Genomic DNA, 25,048 nt, shown 5'->3' on the forward strand with positions numbered 1-25,048 from the left:
GCAGGCCGGGCGAAATATTTCGTCTGTATTTCTGGTCTGAGTTCAAATTCTGCCGAGGTGGACTTTGACTTTCATCCTTTCGGGATCGATGAATTTAGTACCGGTTGCCTACTGGGGTCGATCTAATCGTCTGGCGTTCTCCCCCCCCCCCCCAAAAAAAAAAAATTTCGGGCCTTGTGCCTAGAGTAGAAAGAATATGTCAGACGTTATTCTTTTATCAGAGGAAGTAGAAATACAAAGAAGGTGTGACAAAGAGGAGTAGTCAGAGGCAGAGAGAGAGACATTGTGGAGGAAGGGCTGGAAACTAGGTAGGAATGCTATCTTGTTGGTTGTGTTAAGAGTGAATGGTGTTTGTGTGTATAATATGCCAAGATGGAATATAGTAAAATATTATTAAATAGCAAATTTTATATTTTTCTTTTAGATTTTCTCCCATCACAGAACATATGGTTTTCTTCTTTCTCTATACCTTCATATACTACCACTCACACATGTCGCTACCTGCACATTTCTCTTGCTTTTCAATTTCTTTAACCAAAAGACTACATCTTTAGAGGTTTGCTAAGTTGCTACCAAATTTCCCCAAAAGTTCAACTTCGTGTCTTATAAACTGATGGGTCGGGATGTCATGCTGTGTCTGAACAGAGGACAGAATATAGTTTAAAGCAGTGGTTTCCAAACGTTTTCGAGTTGCCGCCCCCTTGACCACACTCCTAGCGCACCCCACCCCAACTAACCATCTCAAACATAGACCTCTTTCTGAAGAAAATTCCAAAGCAACTGTATTTCACAAATAAAACTGAACCTAAAGAACCCATTATTGATTTTTTTTTTACATGAATCGCCACCCCATTATCGTTCCACTTTTTACATAAATTGCTGCCCCATTATCGCCGGGGGAGCAATATTGCCCACTTTGGGAACCACTGGTTTAAAGGGACGTAAAATATCTATTACAGTGAGTTCGAGTTCAAATCTCTTCGAAACCACTTTACCATTGCTTTCCACAGGTTCGATAAATATACTTCCTGTCCAGAACGGAGTTCATTTTTATTCTTTCTCTTTCTCCCATTCCCTTTCATGTCTCTGCACCTCCATAACTTCTTTTGCTTCTCATTTACATTATTCCTGTTTATGTATGTAAACAATTGTGTTCACACCAGAAAAGAAATGCGCTTCATGTGCTTTAGACTCCACCGCAGACACACAATATGCCACAACAACGCCGCTGTGAGTCTAGCGGTTAATAAAGACAAGTGAAACGAACGAAGAATGCGTAAAAACATGTCTGGAGAGTTGTGACTGGAAACGATTGAGATTATCGATCTAGTAAGTCATGATTGAACTATTGCTAAACAACTTTCATTTATTATAAAATCTATTGTGCGATTATTAAAACAAAGTTTTAATATATTTATTTATAAACATAAAATTAAATTAAAATAGATTTAAAACATTTTAAAAATGTAAACGTGAATTGAACTGAAAGTCTGAGAAGATAAGAAATAATTAAAAACAAAATTCTGATTTGATTATATTTAGAATATTTTGGCAACATTTTACCTGTGTTTATCTTCTTGGTCTTAATTAGTGTTTTCTGTTTTAATTAGATAATTATACATGATACACCTGTTTTGTAATTAGAATTAAACTAAAATTTAAAAGTTTATAATTTCTACAAAGTTTTTGAGTCTATACATGTGAGCTTGATCATGATCATGGTTATGGTCATGATGGTGATCAGGATCCTGATCACCATCCTCCTCCTCATCCCCCTCCTCATCCCCCTCCTCATCCCCCTCCTCATCCCCCTCCTCATCCCCCTCCTCCTCCTTCTCATCATCATCATCATCATCAACATAATCATCATCATCCCCTTCATCATCAACATAATTATCATCATCTTCATCATCAACAACATAATCATCATCATCATCATCATCATCATCATCAACGTAATTATCATCATCAGTAACATCATCATCATCATCAACATCATCATCATCATCATCATCATCATCATCAACAACGTCATCATCATCATCTCAGTTTCTCACTTTAACAAGGCAGCACAGACAGTATTCTTCAGTCTAGAAATTATAGCGAAAGAGTTTGTTTGGTTGAGGAACCTGAAATGATTAAGGGCAGACACTTTCAGCTTCATTCAATGCTTCATTGACTTTTTTTTAAAGTCCCACTTGGTAAAGAAATTAAGGGTCGAGAAGGAAAAATGCACTTGTCATTCTATTTCAATCTCCTTCAGCTATTTGTCTCAGCGCTAAGTTACTGTAGCCGAAATATTATTATTATTATTATTATTATTATTATTATTATTATTATTATTATGATTATTATTATTATTATTATTATTATTATTATTATTATGATTATTATTATTATTATTATTATTACAAAAGCTGTGGTCTAGTCTGACAGACTCGTTAGCACAGCGGACAAAATGCTTAGCAATTTTTCATCCGTCTTTACGTTCTGAATGCAAATTCCGCCGAGGTCCATTTTACTTTTTTTTTCCTCCGTTTTGGAGTCGGTATAAACAACTTATGCTTCCACCCGAAATTACTGGTCTTCTGCCAACATTTGAAGCCATTGTTATGATTTTTAAATATTATTACTATCATAAAAATAATTATCATTATCATTATTGTTTTTGCTGTTCTTGTAGTTGTTGTTAATAACAATTATTTTGTTCTGAAGCATTAATAGATTTCTTCAAAATTATTTTATCTAATTTTCCCATTGTTTAAATGTTCGGCTTCGAAACATCAATGGAATTTTTGCGATATCTAATACGGCCTTATCAAAACTGAGAAGAATGGATTCCAGCCAAACACCTTTGTTTATCATTTGCTTTCAAATATTGATTTATGATTCACGGAGGCTTCTTCGGTATCTCCTGACATTTGACCAAACATTTAAAAGCTATCATCGCTTTACACTGATCAGATAAAAGAAATATTTGTTAAAACAAATTCAGAGATTGAAAAAGATATGGTTTATTTTCTGATTCACAATCTTATGGCAACACCCTATCAATTTTTACTTCTCGGGTTATTTGTAATATTTGCACAGGCATAGTTGTGTGGTTAATCATTTTGTATCAGAGTCACGTGTTTCTGCGTTGGATTTGCAACTTTGCGCCTTAAGGAAGTAACTTCTACCGTGGTTCCTGCAGAACAGTTGCACACAGGAATTGCACGATGGCGGTTGTACACACAGATGCGTACGCACGGATATACATGCGCAATCATACGCACGGAAAATACAAGACACACACACACACACACATATATATATATATATATATATATACATATACACACACACATATATATATATATATATATATATATATATATATATATATATATATATATATATATGTATATATATATATATATATATATATATATATATATATATATATATATATATATATATATATATATATACACATATATACATATATATATATATATATATGTATATATGTGTGTATGCATGTATATATATATATGTATTTATGAATGTATTTATGTACGTACGTATGTGTAAATATACACACATACACATGCACATTTACATATATTTGTAAAGAATAAACACTTTTGAATGGTTCAACAATGCACTATAATACAAAAAATGGACTATATACCTGTTGTAATTTAGTTATCCATATATATATTTCTCTAAATTGTTTCTCCTTGAAGCTGCGGTCATGCAGGAAGACATACAGTTGGAGTATGTATGTATGTATATATATATATATAAGGTTGAGGAGGGTATTGAATTTAACCAAACCCAGGAGGATACAAGTAATACCGAGTAAGTGCTGTATACCGACTAGTTTGCCCCAGTCGTTGTATGAACAGGATTGGGTATTATAAGTCGTGTATTAGCGTGTGTATATGTAAATATATAAAAACAAAAAGATAAAGAGAGCAAAGGTAAGGTTGGAGAAGTATTTTATGGATAGAGTCTTACAGTTGTTTCTGGGAAGATCCAGTACTTCCCTTCATCGGAGACAGAAAAAATAAAGTAATCTATTATTATATCCATAGGCGGATATAATATTCATATATAATATTCATACTAAAAATATCCGCCTATGGATATAATAATAGATTACTTTATTTTTTCTGTCTCCGATGAACGGAAGTACTGGATCTTCCCAGAAACAGCTGTAAGACTCTATCCATAAAATACTTCTCCAACCTTACCTTTGCTCTCTTTATCTTTTTGTTTAAATATATATATATATATATATATATATATATATATATATATATATATATATATATATATCACACTAAATGCATATGTGTGGGGGGGATTATGTTCGTGGATATGAATGTGAAAATGTCTCTTAGGATGTTACTAGTAACATGTAACCCACTAACAGAGTACAACTTGTCAAGTGGATAGATTGGCACCAAGTCTAGCTGTACCACTGCCAGCAGCATCCCACCGGGCTTCACTCACCGACAACTACGTGCTCAGCCACTTACACGTTAATTTTACGAGCAGGCTGCTCCGTAGAACGTCTCAACTAGAATACTCGTCGTCGTAACCGGTGAAGCATCAGCTAGTAATTTTCAATCAACTTTACATATGAACTCGATTGTGAGGACAAGAGAAATAAGTATTGATTTGTTTTGAAGTTTCTGTTCTTAAATTCCATAGCAAGAATCGTTTTGGTTTTTTTTAGATCTGTAGCATTTCGTATCACACAATTAAAATGGTAGTCTTAAAAAGAATGTGTACAAATTTATTCAACTTTATGAACGTGGTTTAATAAGCCTAAACACAACCGTAAACCGTAACCCTAGCCGAAAAGCTAACCCTGACTTCAAATCGAAATTGAAATCCGACTAAACTCTAACTCGAGTGTTTATTGAACGTTTATAATTGCGCGTTCTTCAATAATAATTCTTATGGATTTACTTTCTTAAACGGAGCTCGGTTATATAATTGATACTTTGCGATGATTCCACGTGATATTACCAAAACGCAACGGAATTCAATCCGTATATAAGTTCTGGTACCTATGCTTCTTCTATATGATAATTTACAAAGACATGGCTTGTTTCACTGATTAAACAACGTAGAAAATAATACAAGCATTTATCCTAATACACTATATCATTCATCTTGTAGGTTTCGCAAGAAAAAAAATCTCTATTTATAATAAGATCTCTTATGTCCTTTTCATCTTAATGAAAACCACCACGTTTGTCAAAGAAACTATTAGTGTCACACAAGACATTTTAAATGTTTATTCTCAGAAACAAATCATATTCATTTGAAACAGAATCATTATACAGAATTTAGGTGGCTTTGACAGAAAAACTAAATTCAAATGAGCTTTGGAAGTCCGTCGCAAAACTTAATTAGTTGAAATATTATTTTCATTCTCAGATATTTTGTGAAGAATATCGAGTGTTATCTCTTGGAATATCAAGTTGATATTTTAAGTTCATTAATGATCTTAATTTAATACTTGAAGAATTCCAACTCTGTATCATCACTGTCCAATTCTAATATTCGATTATGTCTTTTCATGGAAAAAGTATAATAATGAAAATCAAAAACTCAAATATCAAAATTTTAGAATTATTGAATGACTTCAGTAAAATAATGAAATAAAGCAAATGATAAAATAAAATCGAGTATTACTTGTACTGAATATTTTACAATTATAATTATTCTAATAGAATGTTTTTTGAAGAACGAACAAGCAGACATTCTTGAGATAACAATCTAAAATATCCAATGCTCAAATTCCACAGAATACCATATTCTTGAGCATTCTTAATTCTTTGAAGCAGCTTTGAACGCTGATTCTAAAATTTGATAATCAGATTGCCGTTCCATAATGTTTTAAATAATATTCAAAACGTTATATGAAAACTGCGTTCAGTCGCAGAGCAGAGTGTGTCATGCAATTAATGAAATCGATAAGATCCATTAGATTACTATTGAATGTGGTATCTCTTGGTGGTCATAGGCCAAAGATTGAAACGTATTAAAATATTTCTATCATGTGGATTTTTTAGTAACGAATGTCATATGTTGAAATTCGGTAAGACAGAAACTGTGTAGAAACCTGTCAGAGGGTCCGTTCTTATTACTGATTTATTCTTATACTCGCAGAAATATAGGGCCTTGGAAACATTTAGAGAAGTGGTTCTCAACCAGGGTCCATTCAAGATTTATGGCCGTCCACGTAACAAAATATTAAATTTGGGATCCAAAGTAGTTTTTCAAGGGGTCCTGAAGATATTTTGCTTCAGATGTTTGTATTGGTATGTATTGCAAGAAACAACTGGGTTCCTTTCTTTAACATTTTCCATAATCCAGCCTATACAAGTTTATGCATGAAAAACAAAATAGAATTTTGAAAGAAGTTTCTATAAAACTAGTTTTTCAACATAAAATAGTTATAGGGGTCCATCAGAACAAAATAGTAATCAAAGGGGTTTATAGATTTAAAAAAACGATACTTTATATATATATATATATATTATACTTAATTTACATACCTACCTATATACATATATAGTTAAAATTTCCAGAAAAACGAAAGAAAAAGACAGGTGTATAAACAACAGTTTAATGCTGGGGAAGGTGAGAAAGTCTTTTACGTTTCGAGCCTACGCTCTTCAACAGAAAGGAAGACGAGAAAATAAACAGAGAGAAAAAAAAAACTTTTGGAGCTAGCGGTCAATCATGACACACACATATATGTGTGTGTGTGTGTGTGTGTGTGTGTGTATTATACGTTGTCATCACTGATTTTTTTATTTCACTCGATTGAAAAAACCATGTGGTACGTTTATAGGATAGGCTGTTGCAGATAAAGGTGATAATATACATATAACTCCCCCATTCAAATCTTGACGGCGGCCTCATGTTCAAAAATAAGCCGAAAGAAAATTGCTTAAAGAATTGAAATGGTTAAATTCAGCGGGGTTCGAACATAGAACGGAAAAGGACATAGCTAAATGTTTTACAAATGTTTTTACAAATTTAGTGATTGGTCTATGTAGAGAAGATACGAGACGAACTATTGGCATTTCGTCTGTCAGTAATCTATCCTGATGAATTGAGACAGCCATATTTTTTATAGAAATATGTGTATGAAAGTGGAAATAAAATGTTACACGTCTGGAATAGATATATCGTTGATATTTGTTTTAGTTTTGTTATTGGGTTTTTGGAACACATATCGAACACATGAATTTGGATATTTAAGCTAAAGGAAAAGAACAAACAAAATTTTTTAAAAAAGAACATATAAAAAGCTGGATCTGTAATGGGATGATATAGAAATAGCTTAAAATAAGATAAACCGAGAACATATAGCATGTAATGAATGAAAAACGAACAAAAGTAAAAGAGTTGCTAAAAAAAATTGATTGACGTAACATGACGAAAAACGAAATAAATCAACGTTATAAAGAAGACAAAAAAATATTAGCATAGAGGAAATAAAGAGAAAGGAATCAAATATGAAAATAACTAAAATAAAAAAAAAGACAAACTGAATTAAGCAGTAATATAATAATACCGAACAACGAAATGTAAAAAAAAAATTTAGATAAAGAAAATAAAGGAAAAAAATCAGACATCGATGTAGAACGAATAATGCGAAAATGCCATAGATAATATGAAAAATAGCGGGTATAACATAAAAATAGCTGGAAATCGAAATGGAATAATATAAAATTAGCGAAAAATAAGGAAGAAAAATACAAAAACACCCATGAATGCACACACACACAGAGGTATACGTATGTATATGTATATATATGTATGTACGCATGTATTATTATGCGTGTATGCATCTAGATAAAGATATAGGTGTTATGAAACAAATATCGTTTTGTGTGACAAAACTTGGCGTATAGTTATGAAACTGCACATTAGTTTTCAGTTATTCTGAAGAACAATGCTGCAACTATGTGCAGTGGTATGTTTGCCCAGACGAGAGTTGTGAGGAGTGTACAGTTATATAAGTATATTGGCGGTCACACAGATTTATTTTGGATGCATATAATAGCCACGCCCCATCATTGAGATATGTTCGCGTGTACTTAGATGTATTTTCTGTCACTTTTGCGTTTGCAGAGTTCGAATTATGCTGTGGAGGGTTTTTCCCTTTCATCCTGTTGGAGAGTCGATAAAAGAGAGTTCAAATCAAACAGTACGCTCAGTGCTATCGACCAATTCCTCCCTTTGATATTACTGGTCTTCTACCGAAATCAGAAACCGTTATTCAATGAAGGGAGCTGGCGGGATTGTTAGTGCGTCGAAAAAAAATATCGAACAGTCACCGACTTGAAAACCCACCATTGGTCAGCTTATCGTTTTGGGCGTTCGATAAAATATTGGCTATGCAATCGATTTCCTTCAGTACTGCCGGCTTTATGCCAAAATTTGAAAGAATTATTATTATTATTATTATTATTATTTGTAGTAGTAGTAGTAGAAGCAGTAGTAGTAGTAGCAACAGCAGAAGCAGTAGCATCAGCAGTAGCAGCAGTAGCAGCAGTAGTATTAGCAGCAGCAGCAGTAGTAGTAGTAGTAGTAGTAGTAGTAGTAGTAGTAGTAGTAGTAGTAGTAATAAAGCGGTGTGCTGGCCGAATCGATAGAACACCGGGCAAGATGTATGGTTCGAATCCCGCCGAAGACGACTTTGCGATTCATCCATTTCCGGGTCGATAAAATAATTACCAGATAATTACTGTGATTGGATTACCCACTTCCCCGAAAGTGCTGGCCTTGTGTCAGCATTTGAAATCATTATTAGTAGAAGCAGTTAAAATAACTTCAATGTATTTGTTACCAAAGAAAGTGTTTAGAGAATATTTTACAAAAGTTAACGTAAAAACAACGTTAGGCGAGGAATATACAATATATATATATAGAGAGAAATTTTGATACAGTAAATACACGAACGATATATCGACTGAGCGGAAAATATAAAAATTAAACGTTTTAATTGCGTGATACGAAATGATACGAGTCAGTTTATATTGGATAATAATCAAATTAGAAGGAAACAAACGTAATCGGTCAAAGTTATCACGGGTACACTCCAGGATGAGAAATCCTATCAAGGATAAAGTACACCATGACTGCAGCTAGGTTATGGAATAAAGCTGTTATCCGTTGTGAATCGTATATGCTTCCAAGTTTCCAGTTTGTTATCATAGCTCTTCATAGACCGCTGGTATTGATTTTATTACTAGATTTTCGTTCAAAGGTTTTAAATATTTAATGTCACTTCTCTTTCGGTAGATTGATCCTCTCTGCTTCGTACACACACAATGTTCGGCATATATAGAAGCTCTTCTTAAGCAATTTGCTGAACAGCAAATCGCATATCGCTCCTTAAGTTTGTCCTTTATAAATTATTTGTTCGAGCTCATTTTTAGCATTTTCCCCTTCTTTTTAAATACTAGGGCAGCTTTCTGCTGTATTCGAGCCTCGGTTCTCTCTTTCTCTGTAGGAAAATAAGCCGAGGGTACATCCGGGATGAAGCTTCATATCTCTTAAGTACAAGTCGAGTTTGTTTTTCTTTTTTAGTTATCTTCAAGATTGCAACCGCTTCTCCTCTGAAAACAATTACCTAGACCTGTTACTGCTGCTTCAACTGTTGTTTGTCATTCTTTTCTTCCTTTCTTTTTTACCATTTTCTCTGCTGGGAAAACCTTTAAATAATCGTTGTTGTTATGTATATATATTTGACTAATCTTCAGGTCTAATTTTTCTATACAGCTAATACTTAACCTGTTATAAATTACCCGTCACTTGTACATTTCTATGCATGAGCTGCGCTTTCGCGAGAACGATTCGAGCCCTTTTAAGAATGCCAACCCATTAGTCAATCCCGCTCTTAAGTTTGTTTTTGAAATGAGTGATATTTTTTAGTGTTAATGGTGTTTGCGTTTTTTTTTCTTCTTTTGTTGATGCTCTCATCAATGTTATTGTTGTTGTTGTTGTTATTGTTGTTATAGTTGTAATTGATATTTGCCTCTCTTTTATTCTCTTCATGTTGTATTGTTTGTGTTATTGTGCTTTTTCTTTTGTTTCACTGCTGTCGTTGCTAATGATGATGATAGCGACGACGATGATGACGACGACGTAGATAACGATATTGATGATGATGGTGATGATGATGACGATGATATCGATGATCATGATGGCGCTACTTGCTTCGTTCGACTTTTCGCTGACATTCTCAACTTCTTTGCTTTTGAACTTGTCGTTCTTAACATTTTAAATTATCCCAGCTTCCATTGTATTATATTTTCTTATTTATTATTTCTTGTGTTGCCATTTGTTGATGTTTTGTTTTCTCTTATTGTTATTGATATTGTTGATGGTAATGGCACTGCGAGTGTTCATTATTGTTGAGGTTTCTATTTCGTTGCTTGTAAATCCGCCATTAACAGCGTCAACGATATATATTTACGACACAAGAGTATTCGTCGTTGTCAGATTTAACACATACTCATTCACTATCATATATATCTTTATTCTTATTATGATGTGATGAAAAATCACAGTTTATTTTGCTGGGTATGATGGAAAGTATCAGCTGTTCACAGCCAGCAGAATTTACTGGTCATGCTAAAGGAACCCTGCGAAGGTTATTATTGTTGCTGTTGTTATTATTATTATTATTATTATTATTATCATTATTATTATTATTATTAATATTATTATTATTATCATTCTTATTATTGTCTTTGCACAGCTTCTAACGCAGATGTACTACAGTGTCAGCTGTTCACTGCCAGTGAACTAAGGTAACACCTCTTATTTTTTGAGCACCTTCCGGAGTATTCGAGCGGTTCCAAGCAGTGCTGTTTTCTGCAAGTGCTCCACCCTTATTGCAGCCCCTATTTGTTCCACGTACTTCTCAAGATTTTAACTCACTGTTCTCAGGGCTCCGACAATTATTGGTATCACTACAACCTTTTTCATCGACCACAACTGCTTTACTTTCCAAGCTAACCTGTCCTACCTGTCGACTTTTCTTTCTTCCTTATCGCATACTTTGTTGTCAGCTGGACATGCTATATCTATGATCCTGCATAGATTGGTTTCTTTCTCAATTATGACTATGTCTGGCTTCCTATTTTCTATCTCATGGTCGCACTGAATCATGAAATCCCACAAGATTTTTGCATTATCATTTTCGATGATGCCTTCGGGTTTATGTGCGAACCACTTTTTTTGCTCTATCAAGTCCATACTTGTTGCAAAGTGTCCAATGGACAATCCTTGCTATATTGTCATGATGTCTCTTATATTCTTTCTAAGCTAGTGGCGTACACTGACTTGTAATATGTCATACGGTTTCACCATTTTGTCTACAAATTCTGCACTTATCACTTTCTGATGTGTTGTCTATTCTGCACTTGATTGCACTAATTACACTTGATGTAATTAGTTGTTAATGCTTGCTCTTGGCCAACATAGATTAGAGCTTCCGCTTCCGAAGACACAGAAACACTAATACAACCCAGCAGGACTACTGAAAAATAATTCTCAAAGACTGGAATATCTACAATTTCCTGTATTTTGAATTTCCCTCAAAATAAGTTTTAAGGGCGCATGAGTGGCTGTGTGGTAAGTAGCTTGCTTACCAATCACATGGTCCTGGGTTCAGCCTACTGCGTGGCACCTAGGGCAAGTGCCTTCTACTATAGCCTCGGACCGACTAGAGCCTTGTGAGTGGATTTGGTAGACAGAAACTGGAAGAAGCCTGTTGTATATGTATGTATGTATGTATGTATGTATGTATGTGTGTAATTGTTTGTGTGTCTGTGTTTGTCCCCGCAACATAACTTGACAACCGATGCTGGTGTGTTTACGTCCCCGTAACCTAGCAGTTCGGCAAAAGAGACCGGTAGAATAAGTACTAGGCTTACAGACAGTAAGCTCTGGGGTCGATTTGCTCGACTAAAGGCGTCGCTCCAGCATGGCCGCAGTCAAATGACTGAAACAAGTAAAACAACAAACTTACATATCTACAGTTTTTGTCATACAAACGATCAGCTTTAAAAATGTTAATATCTACAACTTTTCTGAATAACTATCCTTTCCTTTCTTCCTGAGTATTCGATATTTTCATTCTAAGAACACTACAGTTTTCTCTGTTCAGACAAACAAAAAAATCATCTTTAGTAAATTTTTGAAGCTTTAATATCTACAATTTAATATCTACAACTTTAATATCTACAATTTTGTGTGAAAAATTTTATCTTTCTTTTCCTCCCTGAATACCCAAATATGTACACATGCCTTTCATGGCAACTACACAATTAAAGTGCACTATAAAATAGAATTAAGTAGGTGAGTACCTGCCAATATATACAAACTGCACAATTACAAAAACTGTAAACAAGAGAAAAAACTTATTTTAAAAAAGAGAAATTTCAGAAGAAAAACAAAAATTCAGAAATTCAAAAATTGAACGATGTGAACATCAGTATATATATATATACTTAACCCGATTAAAAACAAGGTCTACAAAAACAACACAACAACCATATTCAATAATCATCATCCTTGACAACTGTTGTTGTAGCCACATCAATAGAACGTTAGTGTAGCCACATCGGTGCAGACAGCAGCACTGCTGAAGTTACAGACGCTACCACAATCTAATGTACTCAATAGCACGCTTCCTTTTGGAAACGTCTAGTTCTCCGCTCCTTCGTGAGTAGCAGTTGAATGAATATCTGTGAACAATAACCAATAATTAAGCTTATATGAATTATGCAATTAAGATGTTTTAATTAGTGCATTTTTCTAATTATTTCTATGGTTTGTATATTTTCTGTGAACTCTGACTTCAATTCTCAGTGCAAACAACGTCAATAATGTAGTTTCTGCTATTGTGTACTAAACCAAAATACCCGCTGCCTTATAAGGACAGGCAGACTGACAAACACACACACACACTGAAATACACATCTGTATATACATGTACATACATACATATATACATATATATATACTCATATGTATATATATATACATATATATATACTCATATGTATATATATATATATATATATATATATATATATATAGATTATCTGTGAACTAAACCCCCATACTTAAGAATTTCTCTATTCCCGAGCGTTATACTAATACATCCATTTGTTGTTTTCACCACCTGTCTTCATTGTTGTTTTTTCGCGAATTCTCCCTATATATACATATATATATATATATATATATATATATATATATATATATATATATATATATATATATATATAGTAATCGCAGTTGTTCATTTCGGGAGTTCAATTATAGAGATTTTTATAACATTCAGTCAAAACATCTAGAACCTTCTGCATAACTATATTATGAGAAAGTTTAACAACATATACTTTTAAGTCTACTGCTCTTTGGCCACACACCGACTGATTAAGTCCACATAGCAGTTAAAGATTTTAATTGCGACTACATTAATGCGTTCTTGATGATCTTTTCCTCACGTGACAATGTTGTTTTGTTTTGATAAGTGATATTTTATTCACGATCGTGAGGTCGTGAGTTCGATTCCCGGCAGCGCGCTGTGTCCTTGAGCAAGACACTTTATTTCACGTTGCTCCAGTCCGCTCAATTAGGCAAAAATGAGTGGTACTTGGAATTCATAGGGCCAGCCTTGTCACATCCTATGTCACACTAAACTGTGTGAAGGGTACGCGTGTCTGTGGAGTACTCAACCACTTGCACGTTAAAATTTCTACGCAGATATAGAGAAACAATGCAGGAAAAGCTTCGCAGAAGAAAATGTCTTCAAAAATCTAGTCTTATTGCGGTTGATGCAAAATTCATCAGCTAAATTTGAACAGGTAAAGGAGGAAAACCAAATTTGAAAAGCTACAAACACAAATGTACACACACGACTCACATGCACACACAAATACAAACACACACACGGACACGCGCGTGCGCACCTATGCACTCACACACACGCACGCACGCACAAATACATAAACTCATAAAACACATTCATATATATAAGTGTGTATGCATGATACATATCAGTGTGTATATAATGTATATATATACACCGACACTGGTATACATATATAGCTAGGATGTTGGTACCTTCCTCGCAGCAGAGAGTTAGAGAGAAAGAACGAAATAGAGAGAGAGAGAGAGAGAACAAAAACGAAAGAGAGAGAGAGAGAGAGAGAGAGAGAGAGAGAGAGAGAGAGAGAGAGAGAGAGAGAAAGTGAGGAGAGAGCATTTAACGGAAAAATCTGAAACCTGGAAAACCTGAGGCCACAGCAAAATCACAAATATATATATATACGCGATGAGAAATATTTAATGCTTGAAGGAGTGTTTGTCCTTCTAGAAAAATAATATAAGTTTCCGCAGTTTGTTTGTAAACTCATAATAAGTGCAAATATTTCCCTATGCGCACCGTCAAAATTTCTAGGAAGACTCATTCCTGATGTCACCAATCAACAGACATTTCTTTCCGGGTTGCAACAAAAGACGTTTGCAGTCAACGACCCAATTCAAAAGCTTCATAAGGATAACACAGTTCTATATTTAAGAGATGAGGAATTATGTACATTATTTACATTATTTACATTTGACTGATATTTTTATCGATTACACCTACCTTTTGAGAGTGACTGTTGCTGCTACATAATGCTAGAGAATTTGAATGGGTTAACGGAACCCATGAAGATTTCCCAGATTGATTTACTTCTGAAGACGGACCTTTGTGCCACACACACACGGGCACACACATATGCATATATATATATATATATATATATATATATATATATATATATATATATATATATATACATATATATATATGTATATATACATCGGCTTTTCTTGCATCGAGATAACCATATTTGGACATTCATTGGTGAATATCGAGGCTTATAGACAACTAATAAACTGCAAAGGATCGCTCCTTTACCAGTCTGGTTTTCTTTAAATTAACTTAAATTTGCTAAATTCAATCACGAACAGCCAAACTCTAAATAAATTGTTTACAACTCTGTTTGTGCATGCGCGCGTGTATGTGTGTGTGTGTGTGTGTGATGGGGGCGTATCAGACAGAGTCAAAGAGAGAGGGAGAAGTGAGACAGGGAGGGGGGAGAGACAGACAAAGAAATTTGGACAAATTTTTCAGATCTGTCACTCCTTTTTTTGTCGGTTCTTAATCTTATTTTTTGTTTTTGTTGTTTTATCTTTTATTTATTTATTTATTCTAGCATCAAACTGCGGCCATGCTGGGGCAATGCCTTGAACTTTTAATCAAATGAATTGATACCCACGCCCGCGCCACCCAGCATTTCTTTTTCAAACGTAGCACTTCTTTTATCGGTCTCATTTGCTGAATCGCTAGTTGACTGGGATGCAATTACATCAGCTTAGGTTGTCAAGCGGTGGTGAGGAGGCACACATACACACACATGTATATATAAATATATACAGGAAGGGCTTCTTTCAGTTTCCGTCTACCAAATCCACTTACAAGGTGCTACGCAGTGGGACTGAACCAGGAATCATGTGGTTGTTGGGCAAGCTACTTACCAGACAGCTACGGTTGCGTAAGTTCACATTAAATATGTAGTCACTGCGCATCTATATTGGGGCCGAAACGTGAACGAATGAATGAGATCGTCTCTTGAATGCCGGGTCCTTATTACATCTGTCTATCTCTGCATTCATGTATATCCGAGTACCGAGTACAGATACACGTGTCTTCATTAAGACTCGGTCCTTCATCATCGTCTTTTCTTTTTGGTGTTTATAAAGACTGTTATTGCATATCCTTCTGCACCCAATCCCCATTCGTTCCTTCTTCTTCTTTTACCCTCTTTCTTTCTCTACTCTTCGCCATTACAGCCATTAGCGCCACGTTTGTCCTTCAATTGTCTTCTTTTTTTCTTTTTTTTTTTATCTGCTGCAGTATTTTGTAATCGTAGGCTAACATACTAGAGGAACATTAATGATTAATCATTAAAAATGTATCGAGAGAGAGAGAAACAAGAGCTTAAGACAAGCTTAATGAAGGAACGTTGGTAAGTACAACATTATTTCAACAACTAGACAACAATTATGGATGCGTGTGTCGATCGTGACTCTGTCTATGTGATTGCGTCTATGTGTCTGTATGTGGGTATGAGTGTGTTTATGTCAGAGAGAGGAAGAGACGGAGAACGAGAGCTCAGACTGGCCTCTTTTCTTTTTTCTGTGTGCATAATTTTACGCTTATATTCTGTTACTATGCATATTTATGAAGGCTACCGCGTGAGCATGTGTGTGTGTAATCCCTTGGTTGTATCCGTATGTATGTATGTATGTATGTATTAATGTGTGTGTATGCAGTTACATAAGCATAGCTATCCATTTATGTATGTCTGTCTGTCTATCTACATGTCTACATACAAATCAATACATACACACAGAAACACACACACACAATTTCAAAGGGGCCAGCCTTGTTACACTCTGTGTCACGTTGAATCTCGCTGAGAACTACGTTAAGAGTACACGGGTCTGTGGAGGGAGGCGGCGAGCTGGCAGAATCGTTAGCACGCCGGCCGAAATGCTTAACGTTATTTCGTCTGCCGCTACGTTCTGAGTTCAATTTCCGCCGAGGTCGCCTTTGCCTTTCATCTTTTCGGGGTCGATTAAATAAGTACCATTTACGCATTGGAGTCGATGCAATTGACTTAATCCCTTTGTCTGTTCTTGTTTGTCCCCTCTATGTGTAGCTCCTTCTGGGCAATACAGAAATAAATTTCACGAGCAAGCTGTTTCTGTTGATCGTATAAGCTGGGACGCTCGTCGTCGTAACCGAGAGAGTGCTCCTATATATATATATATATATATTTATATATATATAGTTTTGGCGATGCATACAGGAAAACGAACCTAATAACTTGAATATATATTTACATCTTTTCATTGGTAATCGGCAGATGTTGAATTTTTTAAAAACACCTTTGTATATGTATGTATGTACGTGCGTGAATATGCGTGTTTTCATAAATAAGCACACACACACAAATACACACACGTATCTTCATGTGCGTGCGTGTATGTATGTTTTAATTAATTTTACTCATGTTCATCTTTCTATTTCTCACTTTCTTATCTGTCTGTTCGTCTGTCTGCTTGTCTGTCTCTCTGCTTGTCTGTCTGTCTGCCTATCAGTTCTTTCTAAGAACATGTCTAATTATATCTCTTCAGAATCCTTGCTTTCGTATCTTCTCACATCCCTCCCTACCTGCTGTTGTCTCTCTCTCTCTCTCTGTCTCTAAGTTTCTCTCTTTCCGTCTTCCCTTCTCTCTCGTCTCTTTCTCTGTCTGTGTGTCCTCACCATTGTTTTCTGCCTAATTATTGCTACAAAAAACAAACACAGCAAACAACTCGAAACCGACCAAACCTACGCAGTCAATTGCATTTTTACCAGCAACACTGCCACCACTACCACCATCACCACCACCACCACCACAACCACAACAGCAACAACAACACAACCGACATCTCCAGAATCAGCACCACTACCAACATCACAACCATCACCTCCACCACTATCATGAACTTCACCACTACTCCACCACCACCACGATCAACATTATAAGTAACAGATCTACGACAACTACCACCACCAACAACAACCCCAACAATAAAATAAACCACCCTGATCACTACTACAATAAACGAACCACCCTCCAGCACTATCACCCTCATCATCATCATCATTATAATCATCATTATCACCACGATAACTACTGCCACTGACATCATCATCATCATCATCATCATCATCATCGCCATCATCATCATCATCATAATCATCATCACCATCAGCATCACTATTACCGCCATCGTCGTCATCTTCATCGTTAACATCGTGCTCGGCGACATACTCTTCGTCCTCATCTTCATTCTCCTCCTCCTCCTCCTCCTCCTCCTCTTCTTCCTTCTCCATCTCTCCCACATCATCATCATCGTCGTCATGGTCATCCGTCTCTTCTAATTCTCCTCCCCCTCCTCCTCCTCCTCATCATCATCATCATCTTCACGAGCATCAACAATATCATCATCCGCATAATCTTCCACTTCATCATCATCATCACCATCATCATCATCATCATCATCATCGCCATCATCATCATCATCATCATCATCATCATCATCATCATCATCGTCATCATCGTCATCGTCTTATCCGTTGTCGTCGTCGTCGTCATTTTCAATCTACGGTAAGGTCATTATTTTCAATAACGCCATCGGGACCGTCATTATCATCCATCTCCTTCTCCCAAACACCACCCCTCCCGTCCCCCATTCCCTCCTCAGCGACGACTGCATGGTCGTTATCATCACCACCACCACCAACTGTCTTCCCTGATAAACTGCAATAAATATATCAATAATAGAAATGATCTAACATACGGAATTACAACAACAACAATAGCAACAATGCATTGAAGAATTTTGAATGTCAGAAACGGTAACGAAGACAAATAGACACTTAAACGAAACACACACACCTTTATTATTATTATTATTATCATTATTATTATTTTATATTCGATTTTTGCTTTGCATTTGTAGACGTTGACTACAAGTCTCACCCAGAGACCTCAAGAGACAACAAGTTAGCAGTTCATGTTGGTGTTATGCCTAGGGTGTCATATATTTGGTTTTGTACATAATAGTGTTTTAGAGAATGTTTAAGAAAACATAAGAAAATTATGCGTGTGTTTTATAACTTGAGATTGCATAGACAGTATTTTACGTAGGATATAGGCAGTTCGCATGGGAACTATCTTTTGAATTTCTGTCATTTTGAGGTTTCCTGGTATCTGAGCTAGGTAGAAATCAACCCCTTTTGCTATCATTCCTAGGGCACCTGTGACAACAGGTATTGTTTTAGACTTGAGGTTCCTTCATTTTGCCAATTTCTATTTTAAGATCTTTATTATTGCTCAGTGTTTGGTAGCTCTTGACAGATACGATTATATCGATTGGGACAGTCATATAATAATAATAATAATAATAATAATAATAATAATAATAATAATAATAATAATAATAATTTCAAAATACAAAGACCTGGAAATACAGGAAACTCGAATGTGGAATCTAAAAAAAGAAACAATTCCTATCATAGTAGGTGCCATAGGTATAATAAAAAAATATTCAGATAAATACATAACAAAAACACCAGGACTTACAAATATATATAACATACAGAAAATTGCACTACTGGGTACTGCACACATTCTACGCAAAACACTTTCAATACAGTAACCATAAGAGCATCACAGCAAACCACAGCACATATCCAAGGCACACAGAGCTGCGCTCGGTAGTGAAGTGAAAGCACGTTATAAAAATAAAACTACTGAACAATAATAATAATAATAATAATAATAATAATAATAATAATAATTATTATTATTATTATTATTATTATTATTATTATTATTATTATTATTATTATTATTATTATCATTATTATTATTATTATTATTATTATTATTGCCATTATTATTATTATTAAGGCGGTGAGCTGGTAGAATTGTTAACACGCCTAGCGAAATGCGTAGCGGCACTTCGTCCGTTTTCATTTTTTGAGTTCAAATTCCGCCGAGGTGCCAAGGATTCTGCCAGAGTACCACCTCAATGATGATGATGATGATGATGATGATGATACAAGAATAGGCCAGCGATCAGAACAGTAACAATAACAGAAACGACGATAATGGTTGTAACACAAAGAAAACGACCAACACAAGCTACAACATACGACAACAAATGGAATGAATGTAAAACGCGATACAACGACAAAGAGAGATGTAAGAATTTGTGTAGGAATGGGGAAGGAAAAGAATCAGTCGATTTGGTATGTTTGTGTGTGAGTGTGTGGGTGTGTGTGTGTGTGTGTGTGTGTATGTGTGTGTGTGTGTGTGTGTGTAGCAGCGTAAAATGGTGTGGAATTGTGTATATATGAGATGTATGTTTGTATGTCTTTTAGGTGTATACACACACACACACACACACACACACACACACACACATATATATATATATATATATATATATATATATATATATATACCTACATTCATGCATATAAATGCATATATTTGTAAATATATATCTATACATATACATCTGTGTATACAGTATCTATGTGTATGTCTGTGTGTCAGTATATATATATATAATATACATGCATGTATCTATGTATATGTATATATATACATACACGCACACATAAAGACAGACACACGCATTTGTATATATATATATATATACGTGTGTGTGCGTGTATATGTGTGTATATAATGTACATATTCACATACATTCTTTTTTGACTTGGTGTGCATGTATGGGCCCATACGTTTCACTTTGCACTCCAGCATGTAAATTCATATTACGTAGCAATCAACTCCAGTGGCATGCCACCATGTACTTACCCGCCGGATGTCGATATCATGCGAGCACAGATAACGAACGCTAAAATAAAATCGGCCATTTTAGAAAAAGCAACAACTCAAATCACATCCATCACGAATTCATGGAATGGATTAACTTGTAACCTCGGATTTATCACAGAAAACAGATTTGTTTCCTTAGAATATATTTTTATGTTAAATTGATTTTTTTTCATATTACATAAAACAACAAAAGCGTGAAGACACGGCTGTGTGGGTAAGAGAATTGCTTATCAATCAACTGGTTTAGGGTTCAGTTTTGCTACGCAGTACTTTGGGCTAGTGTGATGTGATATATTGTAGCCGCATGCCAGCCTGAGGCATGAGAACTGATTTGGTAGACGAAAACTAGAAGCAGCCTCTTGTATACATACATTGATATATACATACGTATATATATATATATATATATATATATATATATATATGTGTGTGTGTGTGTGTGTGTGTGTGTGTGTGTGTGTGTGTGTGTGTGTGTGTGTGTGTGTGTGTGTAATAATAATAATAATGATAATAATAATAATAATAATAAAGAGTATGGAGACGTGTACATCCACAAATTTCTTTTGTAGTTATATGCAGCGTATTATAATGACCTACACGTGTTTCTGCTGCAGCGACTATCCACTGTTCCAAATGCAGCCTTGTGATATTGTCAGTGCAGCTTCATCAGGGTCCGTTCATTTGGTCATTCTTCGAGGATGGTCATTAGAATATGCAATAGTTCATTATAATATGCTGTGTATAACTATAAAATAAATTTTGTGAATGTATAAATCTTCATACTCTTTGTTATTATTAATATTTATACACATTCAAGACAATTTTTACTGTCCAGCGAAAAGGAGGCGGAATTACTCAGTGAAAGAATTCACGGAGAGACTAACAACTAAATGCAGTCTTAGCCATTAGATAATGATTGCCGTGGTTAGCCGTTAACTGGAACTTAATTGAGATGCATACCTGTCCGAGGAAGCATTTACACGCGAAATTACACCGATCCTCATATATTTATACGTAGGAAGAGATTAACAATCTCATTTAGTAACAGGTGAGTGAAGACCAGATTTTGCCTGTTTTAATGGCACAAAATTTGAAACAAACTGTGACATATGTTAAGCGGAGTTTAGAAGTATTGTGCAATGGTTTCAACTGACGAAGAACCATCGAATAATATTTCTAAAGTTTGCAAGCAATCGCGTGTCAAAATTCATAAAAATCGCTTTTAAGTAATTGAAAAGAGACTTAGGGAGCAACTAATTTTGACGGCAATGAATTTTGACTGGAATTCCTGCTTTATTGACAGATGTTTCTCTTTGAGTATTTTCGAACCTCCCCAAGAGATCAAACGCCCGGATTAATATAAATAAACTGTGAGCAGAAAAGGAATAAAAAAGCACCCAGGTCGAATTGCCTTTGACAGCCATGTTATAGGTAAAATGGTAAAAAAAAAAAACGCTTGCCATTTATATATATATATATATATGTATATATATATATATATATGCACACATACATATATATATATGCACACATACATATATACGCATACATATGTGTACATATATGCCTCTGTGTGTATACATATACGTATATAATACAATCAGTCAGTTTGCCCATATTCAAAAACAATAAACGCGCCGGTGTAGACATGGCGGATTTTGTATTTGAATGTATGTGTATTTCCCAATTTACGCGCCACTCTAAGCCTATCTTTCTCCCCATCTCCGCCTCTCTCTCTCTCTTTATATATTGCATGTATGTATGTATGTATGTATGTATGCATTGGTCTCTATATCGCTTTGTATGCCTTAAAGTATTGACTTTATTAGCAACACAAAACTACGCAAAAAAATGAATGTCAAATTGATATCATATATTATTATTTGTTGAGGTCTGATAGCTTTTCTAGCAGATTTAACTTCTGTGATACTTTATTGTTCATAATTTGTGAGTGTTCCTTGAATATGACATTTTCAAACCAGCACTTTAACGGATTCTTTTCAATCAATTTTATTACTCTAGGGAAAAGTCTGAAAAGAGTAAAAGACAAAACAAGAAGGCGAGAAGAATCGTAATAAACTGCGATGTAGAAACCGGCATATATGCATGTTACATGTATATATATATACATATATATATATATATATATATATATATATATATATATATATATATATATATATATATATATATATATATATGTATATATATATATATATATGTATATGTATATACATATATATATATATATGTATATATATACATAGGTATATATATGTATATATATATATATATATATATATATACATATATATACCTATGTATATATATATATATATATATATATGTATATATATATATATATATATATATATATATGTATATATATATACATATATATATATATATATATATATATATATGTATATATATATATACATATATATATATATATATATATATATATATATATATATATATATATATATATACATATATATATATATATATATATATATATATATATATATATATATATATATTTACGCACATATACACATATATATATATATGTGTATATATACATAGGTATATATATATATATATATATATATATATATATATATATATATATATAGGCGCAGGAGTGACTGTGTGGTAAGTAGATTGCTTACCAACCACATGGTTGCGGGTTCAGTCCCATTGCGTGCCACATTGGGCAAATGTATTCTACCATATCCTCGGGCCGACCAAAGCCTTGCGAGTGGATATGGTAGACGGAAACTGAAAGAAGCCCGTCATATATATATATATATATATATATATATATATATATATATATATATATATATAACGGGCTTCTTGCAGATTTTATATATATACACACACACATATGCATGCCTATGTGTATGTGTGCATTTGTGTGTCTGTGTTTGTTCCCCCCCCTCCATCACTTGACAACTGATAGAATAAATCGTGGGGTCGATTTGTTCGGCAAAAGGCGGTACACCAGCATGATGTGCAAATAAAATAATATATATAGGCGCAGGAGTGGTTGTGTGGTAAGTAGCTTACTTACCAACAACATGGTTCCGGGCTCAGTGCCACTGCACGCGCGCGCGTGTTACTGTGTATCTTTGTGTGTCTGTGTTTGTCACCCTACTATCGCTTGATAATCGATGGTGGTGTGTTTATATTTGAAGCCTTGTTATGTTTGATAGATATTACAGGCTCGACGAAGTCACATACAAAGTACCAGGACATATCAGAGGCTATATTTGGAAACTTTCATGACTCAATAGTGAGCAAAGACCACTCCATTGCATTAATATTAATCGCTGAGATATCCAGCTGGAAACATAGGCTCTATCGATGCTTATAACGGAGAAAGATTCGCAGCGCGGCGTGATGAAATGCATCTCTTCTCCGCCAACTTTAAAAAAAAATGGAGTTATCTTCAATGTGATCTTTTGTCATTACAGTTTACCGTATTTTCACCCAAGAAACCAACTATTTTATCGCCCAAACTATATAGAAACAAACCCATTTCATCGTTGTTATCTTGTTTCACACGAGTAAGATATCTTCCAGGCTGGTAAATAAATTTATCAAAGGTCTCTGCTGAATTATCCTTTAACAGAGGTGCGTTGATTCGTATTCATCACATTGTTGATTATATTATCATGTCATGTGTGAGAATTGCTTGCTGTAATGCGTAATTTCAAGAAGTCAATACCAAGCCATAGTCGCATTTCACACTTCAGATGATGCCGACTAACCAAGTAGGTGGATTCGTCATTTACAACAAATGACATCATCCATCTCGTCTCAATACGCTTGAGCACAGAGCACTCCTATTCTCAGATATTTTTACCGTTCATTTAATCTTTTCGCGTGTTTCACTCATTGGATTACGGCCAAGGTGGGGGGACTGCGGCCAAGGTGAGGTACAGCGTTTAATCGTACAGCTTGACACCAATGTTTTATTTTATTTTATATTTTCAAGTTATATTATTATTACTTTTTGTATCTTCTGCAGAACTGCTATGTTATAGGGTCACGAACAAACCATCACCGGTTGTCAAACAAAAGGGATGCAAATAGACAGCCACGCACACTCAATACACACACACACATACAGAGAGAGAGGGGGGGGCACATACCTACATTGATGATATACTAAGAGATCCCGCACAGTTTCCCTATATCATTATTCACTCACGGGGCACTAGTTGGTCTGAGCTATAATAAAAGATACGGCCCACGGGGGAACTGATATCAAAACGTTATCGTCTACGAAATCCATTCCCAGGGCATTTGTCCATTCTTCCATTATTCGGACCGGGGCTTTAACAGTGGAAAAGCACTTGCTCAAAGTGCCACCCAATGTGATTGGACGCGAAACCACATGCTCTCGCTCATCAATTCCATTCAGAAAGTACTGTTCCATTATTCTTCGGCCCAGAGCTGTAATAGTAGGAAACACTTTCTAT

The sequence above is a fragment of the Octopus bimaculoides genome, chromosome 20 (genome assembly GCF_046866305.1).
Source record: "Octopus bimaculoides isolate indiv1 chromosome 20, ASM4686630v1, whole genome shotgun sequence".
Taxonomy (NCBI): domain Eukaryota; kingdom Metazoa; phylum Mollusca; class Cephalopoda; order Octopoda; family Octopodidae; genus Octopus; species Octopus bimaculoides.